The sequence below is a fragment of the Sebastes umbrosus genome, chromosome 2, assembly GCF_015220745.1.
Source record: "Sebastes umbrosus isolate fSebUmb1 chromosome 2, fSebUmb1.pri, whole genome shotgun sequence".
Taxonomy (NCBI): Eukaryota; Metazoa; Chordata; class Actinopteri; order Perciformes; family Sebastidae; genus Sebastes; species Sebastes umbrosus.
Window position 1 is genome coordinate 35,719,541 of NC_051270.1, and position 8,559 is coordinate 35,728,099.

Sequence of the window (8,559 nt, forward strand, 5' to 3'; positions counted from 1 at the left end):
AGTATTCATAAAAAGGTGGTTATTGGTCATCACACATAGTTTTAATGGAGCTTCACTCCAAGTACACTGTATCAAACTTGAATGGCTAATTCATGACAAGACGTCTCACATCCAGTTGTACAACCTGATGAATGACATGTAAAGCCTTCTTCATTTAAGCCAATAGAAATGTTTCTCTGCAGCCTTCAGTATGCTAGATGAATCCACAGTCATATATTTAATATAACAAAAGCATAAAGTTTCAAATTCTCTTTATCCGTTTTTACAATTGGTTGGCTTGCCAGATAAAATATCACACTATTGAAAATGTATGCAGAACCTACTTTCCCTGCTTGTACTACTGATTTGCAAACTAAATATCTCCAAAAAAAACAACACATTTCCATTAAATTTGCTGTGGATAATAATGGAATAAAAGTCCCCGGAGGAGGAATCTGAGTGTTTTTGGTGATGTATTTGTCTTGCAAACAGATCAACTCTGCATGCATGATTTCTCACAGCCTCATTGTAGATTACATGGCAGATTGCCATGCAAAATGTTGAGAGTTTATGATCCCGAGCGAATAAACTCTTTTGATTATAATGGCGTCTCTAGATAAGACAAAGTGAAATATTGGCAGACTCACTTTTGTACAAAAAAATTGAGTTTAAGTTAAAAAAAAAACCAACAAAAGTAAAATTAACACGCACATCCCTCTCATTGATATTTCCATCCACCTGACCCTAAAACATGACATCAATGGATCTTACCAAGCTAACATTTTAGAGCGTAAATTCCATTAGTCATTGGCTTGAGCTACCGTACTATTTTTCCCAAAAAATATAGATTGCTGTTTTCATATTTAACACATTACAGAGGCCATCTACTTGCTCTTTTCTTTCTGTAATTCCATGCAGCTACCTTGAGGACTACAGTAATATTATTTCTGTGCATTGCTCACTGGCACATCATCTGGTAAATGTAATGGTAATGTATACAAACACGTAGAAATAAAGAATAGAACAAGCCTTTATGGAACATTAATGCTCAGGAGTTTTAGTTCATTATGACTTTGAGAACACAATCCGTTATTGTGGGATTAAACCTGGAGAGTAGATTCTGTGGCAATATGCACCAGAATGAAATGTATTTACTGGTGATGGTGCACGTGCATATATTGCACTTTGCAATCACCATATTTATGAATTCATTTATTTATTTATTAGCGCTGCTTGTGGCATAGCTCTAGGGACGGCGATGTCAGCTGGTGGGTCAGTCCAACACTTTGATCTAGAGTGAAATAATCTTGGCAGCTATCAGATGGTTCGCAATGAATTGTGTTGCGTTTTTAACAATAATTGTACAATATAAAGCCAAGCAAGAGGAAAAAAGACACTCTATAACGTGTTCTTTAGGAAGTCGTATGTGATATTCACGCAGTTTAAAATAGAACAACACACTGGGCACTTTGGGTTGTTTTTGACCGCTGACTTGAAACTGCATATATATCTACAGTTTGGACAAAAATAATTGCATTTTGTGGTGCAAACAGAGGTTTTCTAGGGAAGGGGGATTGAGGTTCTTTACATCTCTATCAGCAAAGTCAGAGCAGGCAAGAAAACAAAGTGAGGCCTGGGTGAAAGGATTAAGGGAAGAAGAGGGCCCAGAGCAAAGTGCTGCTGCCGGTCTGATAACTTTGCTGAGGAGGCTGATTCACATTGGAATTTGGCAGACATCAAAACCATTACTGCTCGCAGAGGACATAAGCAAAAGTAGACAATTCATTTTTATTTGTCGAACTGTTGCTAGAAACCTGTAGCAGCACAGACTGTGGCGAGAGCCCTTTTGTTTGTGTGGCTACAGTCACATCAGCTACAGCCACTTAGCTTGATTTATATGGTTTACTAAGCTTGTTTAGCCAGCTATCTGAGTTAGATTATGTGGGACGCAGCTCGGTAAATTGAACCTGATGAGAGGCTAAAGTGTCAGTGGCAACCTGAACCAGCAGCAGCTCTCTGCCTGAGGTCCCCATTTAGTTTGGTTTTGTAACCTGGTGGCTAACAGAAATGAATCCCCCTTCTTTGTCAGTGTACTTTAATTAGTACAATCAGTAATTCATAAGTGCTTGTGTGTGCACTACTGAATAACAATTAATGTTTCTTCAACAACAACAAACAGTCACATTTAGCTATGATCCATTGTGTTAATTGATAGTCTTTTGTGATATATATACAGTATATTTTAACATATATGATTACTTTTATAGTCTGGAAAGCTGTATTCATGGGTATACATTCACTAAAGCTATATCTATCTACCCAAATGCAACCTCTGATTTTACTTTCAGATAAGAACAGCCATCAATTGTTTTATATTTAATCATAAGTAATAGGTAAATGCAGTGTTTTTAATATCATTGAAATGAACTAATCTACTGCAGTGGACTTGTTTCCAAATGAATTTTTCAGCTCAAATTATTAAACTTGATGGTAGCCTACTACCTAGATAAGTTAACTGACAAACAAATTCACTAAATCTCTGTAAAAGAAACAATGTTGGACCTAGATTGTTTTAAAAAGTCAGTTGTGCATGCCTGTGTCTGATACACTGCAACTATCTTTGACAGATTATCTTAATCTTAATATACATTTTACAGCTGTTAACAAGCTTTTAATCAGTAGGGGACCAGAGATAATTCAAAATAAACTCACAGGAGGACGTCCTTTTGACGCAAGGTCGGTGGTTTGATCCTCCATTCCTACAGCTGAAGTAGGTGAAATTGGAGCAAATATGATTAAAAAAAGTTATTTTTCATAAAACGGTCCCTATATCGTGACAGTAGTACATGAAAACAGGTAACCTGAAAAAAATCATTTGCCTCTGTGTCCTCCAGTGCTCCTAACGGCATCTGCAAGATTTCACAGACCGGAGGAAAACAAACAGAAAGAGTTGATCTGAGGTCTGCTGTCCATCTGCTGTCTATGAGAGCCGGCTGTCAATCCCTCGCGGACTCCGACCAAACGGTCAAACTAGGCAGCGTTAATCAAATATGAATCAATATTCTGTTAAGTTAATGCCTATTTCCGCCTGAAATGTTTTCAGAATCACCTTGTAGTGTACTGTCTAGCTGTTAAATGAGTGAGTTTGTGTCACAGTAGCCATTGTGAATTCTCTTGAAGGAAAGTTCCGGTCACATGACTGGGGCACAGCCAATAGGAACGCTCTCTCTCAATGAACTGACTTGTGATTGGTCAAAGTCTTCCGTCACAGGCTAGATTTTTTAAAGCCTGAAAACGGAGTCATGATGAGGAGCAGAAGTCTAGTTTTCTCTCAGAACACTTGGATTACAATATGCTGAAAGGCTTTTATGGATTTTTTGCCCAATGATGCCAACAATATACTGCCTACTGCCACTTTAATCGAGACACTGAACCCCAACTTTGCTCCCCGAGCTCACTGCTCCTACGATGCTTAGGATGGGTTAAATGCAGAGGTCAAATTGCATGTATGTATGTGACGAATAAAATATAAGATAAGTTTAAGAAACATAGTTCCGATGTACAATCATCTTACTTTTATGGCTAACATGTTAGCAAAAAATGTATTCGAGCAACATGGGCATCCCATTGGAGACATGTTTCTGGCCACCTGACGAATGGAAGTCCAATACTGTCCTCCAGAAGATTATCTGGGTCTTCAGCTGGTTGTAGAACTTTTACACCAGCTTTCACTAAAGTTTGCTGTTTTCAACTAAGCAAGTAGTGGACGCTTTGTAGATGTCAGAGCATGCTTGCTGTAAACTGACTGCTCATGGTTTTATATGGGGTTTAGAACAGTAATAACTTTGAGTGTAATACAACAACTACTTCTAGTACTGGTTTTATGGTGATGATTTTTAAAATGTGACAGTATACTGTAAACATGGTGTGAAAGCTCAGTTACTTATGAAGCGAGTTCAACATAATCATGCTATCTTCTCGTTGGCTTAACTAACCCTAACAAACGCGATCCCGCTAACCGGTCCTACAACGGTGGTTATCAACTCGATAAATCCACTCAGGGTTTCTTAATCTGGCTATGAGCGCGTTCACATGAAAGAGGCGGTGTTTGCAGCTTATGACCAATCACAAACAAGGACAAGTCTCCTGTCAGCAGAGCGGCACATTTTACAAACTATAATATTAGACAAATACGAAGAATTTAAACACATAATCCAGACTAAAATTAACACAGTTGAAGCTGCTAAATGCAGGAAGGACAGCCGGCAAAAGTAAAAATGACCGATGTGTGAATGCGTAAATTAACAGATTTATTCATTTACGGAACACTCAAAAGTCAGATATAGTCGTCTAGATGGGGCAGTGATATTATAAAAAAACCTTTCAAAATATGATGCATGAAGCGATTTCACATCATTATGGCCTTTTGACAAGATTGTGACGTGTGTGACTATTTCAGCCTTCTTTCAGCTGCGTCCCCGACTCTGGCAGTGTGTAACGGCCTTGGGAGCAAGTAAAAAAAAAATATATATAAAAACATAATTCAAAGCGGTAAACACCCACAGCACACAGCCAGCTGTCCTTCCTGCGTTTGACAGTTTAAACTGTGTTGCTTTTTTCGCCTGGATTATGACTGTAACTTCTTCGTATTTGTGTAACAAACTGAACAGGCTGGTGAGGAAAGCTATAGCTCTGTAGTTGGATCCGAACTGGATGGACGATCTGGAGGTGGTGGCAGAGGGGAGGATGAGGAGGGAGCTGGACGCCATCCTGGATAACCCCTCCCAACCCCTCCATGATGAGCTAGTCAAGATGTGGAGTACCTTCAGCCACAGACTCATCCCCCCTCGGCACAACACAAAGCGCCTGGGTCAGTCCTTCATGCTGGTAGCCATCAGGCTCCACAACCAAGACTGACCCCCATATGAGAACTATGAGGACTTTAAGAACTTTTAACATGCACTATCTCCCTTTAAACATGCACTTTCTGCCTTTAGACATGCACTTTCTGCCTTTAGACATGCACTATCTGCCTTTAGACATGCACTATCTGCCTTTAGACATGCACTATCTGCCTTTAGACATGCACTATCTGCAACCATTTTGGACTCTAACCACTGGCGCACTTTACACTTATTTTACACTATACATCCTATATACCACTTTATAGACTGCACATACGTACTTATTACATTTATTTATTGTACATACTACATTTATTTATTGACGGACTGCACACACTATGTTCACCCATTCACTCTGTATCTTTTATATCTCTATTTATTGTTTTTATAATTGTTGTATATCTTTATACCTCTCCTGTGATTCACTCTGTTTGCTGATGTTGCTGTTTTGACACCTGAATTTCCCTCCGGGGATTAATAAAGGTTCATCTTATCTTATCTTATCTTAATATTATCATACGCACCAAGCTTTTATTGGTCGGTAAGCGGTGCTTTTATATGTCTCTTATCTGGAATATAACCTGCTCCGGAGCAGGTTAGGTGTTCAGCATAAGTTACCGTGGCGATCTACCGCCGGTAAGAAGTGAACCACCGTCGTAGGACTGAAAACCCTGAAGGGTTAACTCTGAAGTTACCTCGCTAAACGCAAGTCCTGCTTCGTAGTACAGGCCTCTGTGGTTCTTTGAATTTGTGATTCCTAGCAAGTAGATGTTGGCGTGAAGATAACTGACTGGGAAAACTATCTAATTCTCTCTTGAAATGCAAAGGCAATGAGGTTATCCCCAGAGAAGTAATGGTCTCAGCAGTTGATTTGACTTATAGTATTCTATTTGATGTGTGTTGATGGCGTATGATTGAAAGCATAAAGGGAGGTATGTTTGTAGGCTCGACACGAGTGTTGGTCACTCACACAGATGTTGTTGCTGCCCACTGTTTCCCCCTGTAAGAAGGCTTAGAGAACAAAATCCATATTTCTTTGTTGTCGATGGGCTGTCTGTTAATCATCACGGCTGCCATGTTCAAGTGCTTCCATGGTGTGAAAAAAATATAATATTTAATTTCTTTAGGGGGCTATTATATGGAAACCACTCAAAAGAAAATGTGCTAAGTGACAATTTACTATATTCAGGAACCAGCATGAGATTGTAATGTATCCTGGTGACTCATTGGGCTTAAGAACATACAGTAACTGCAATATTCTGCTTTCAAATCCACCACTTTTATCATGCTCACTCCTCTCTTTCCATATTTTCTGTCACTCTCTTGTTAGAACTATCTAATGACGGCAAAATGCCAAAAAAAGAAAGAACAAAATGTCAGAAAGGAGCGGTATAAGAATGTCAAAATGCAAAAGTGATCTTTTTAAATGTTGACCCTGAGATACATTAGTGAGCTTCAAGTGTTTTTTGTGTGGATGTGAGACTGCTGCCTGACACACACACACATACGCTTACCGTACCCGTGTCTGAACATCAATAATATTAATTTATATCACCATTTGGCCTGTCACGAGGCTTTTACCGAAGCTAAAAATCATAAACACATTTACAATTTAATCAATATCATAAAAAATATGGTGCGGCGATGAGTGTTCCTTTTCTCCTGAGACATGGGTGCCAAACACGTTAATACAACTTGAACATAATTTATGGGTTGAGAGGCGCCACTACAGCACTTGAACAGTTATACATCCCTCAATTGATTGAACAGGCTGGGGGAAATAACATTTTCGGCAATGCTTATAATGAGATGCCCTGTGCAGCAACTGATAATGTGTTCCAGAAAAGACTGTTAATGGCTGTAGTGATGAAGGAGAAGAGGATCAAAAACAGTCATGTGATTTCTTGTCTACCCAGGCAACATATTGTGTATACCATTTCAATTTTTATGAACAAACATGAATTGAAATAAGCTTTTTGATGACATAGGTTATCCTCTTCTTAGTATTATTTTGTCTTTGCTTTTATAGTCATCAGTGTAAACTAGATTTTGGAAAACATTGGAAAATGCAGTGGTAGGAAGTAACTTAAAGGTGCCCTGTGGAGTTTTCTGTATAGTGTTTATATTCAGTGTTACTCACCAAAATGCATTGTGTGTATCCTTGAGGTCTAACAAACATGTTGAATGCTTCTCCTTACTCAAAACATTTGCAAAGATGATTTTTAAAATATTTTAATATCCATAACTCTACTAAAGGTAAGAAAAAAAACTCCACGTAACCTATAATACATTTGCTTAAGTACTGTACTTAAGTACATAACAGTATTTCCATGTTGTGCCACTTTATACTTCTACTGCACTACATTTCAATGGAAAATATTGTACTTTAGTTCACTACATTTATCTGATAGTTTACCAATTACTTTTCACATTTAGTTTTTATTAAAATACATAAGTTTATACTGAGATTGTTATACATTTAAACTACACAACGGTGTGTATATATAGTAGTTAAAATCAGCCTCACCTCAAATAGCTACAACAGTAAAATGCTACATACACATTGATGCATTAGTATGAATATATAACAATATGATATTTAATAATATATCACTCAGATGGGCCATTTCTCTGCAGAACAAGTATTTTTACTTTGATATTTTTAAGAAAATGTTGCTGATAATACTGCTGTACTTAAAATTAAAGGTGCTCAATTCAAAATTCAGCTAATGGTGCTAACAGCACGATCAGTGCAGAGCTAACAGTCTTAACCTGTGGGGGAACCAGAGGGTGGGCGCTACACTTGTGCACCGACGCCGTCGGTCGGGACAGCGTTATTAGCGGTAACCGCCATATGACTGAGTGAAGAGCAGCAGCTATTAGCTAGCCAGTGGGGCACAACACTGGGTCGTGTCTAGAAGGGAACTTGCGAACTGGGGAAACTCTCGCAAGATTGTTAAGGTTAGGTTTATTGACCTTGAATAGTTAAGGTTAGCGTAGGTCGTCGGGCAGCGAGTCTGGCAAAAGTTTTTGCAGATCTCGGATCAGATTCCACAATTTGCGGAAGCACAGAGAAGCTCGGATTACAACACAGACAGAGAAAGTGTGACTTCATTCTCTGCTCAGGATGCCATTTATCCACTATATCTTTACAAATCAAATGGTTGTTTGCTGCTATATTAATGCTATGAATTTCTGCACCTTTAAATAGGATTTAGAACGCCTTTTTCACAATGTGATACAGGTAGGCTAATTTTACTTAAAGGATCTGAAGACGTCTTACAACAAAAAAAGTCATCTTATATATTTGTTTGATACTAAAAACCTTTTTTTTTATAACCTAGTTTTTTGTTTTTTTATTTAATTTCATTCATCATTTTAATCCATTTTTATAAAACTGAACATACAGTACCAACTTAGTTAGATCTGGAGACACAGACCCTATTATCAGAAAGGTAGTCGACAACTCCCTCACCCCAACTGCCCTGAGGTTTTAATGTGAACTCCCAGGAAACCCATTGTTTTTGCTACTGAGGTATAAAAATGGTACACCAGTGTCTCTTTGTTCCTGTGCTTTTTCAAAGTGACCAACTGCACGCTACAGCTCTGAGCTCTCTTTCTTTCTTTCACTTAGGTATTTTGCAGGAAAGGTGTCTGTACCCAGCTGGCCTCATTC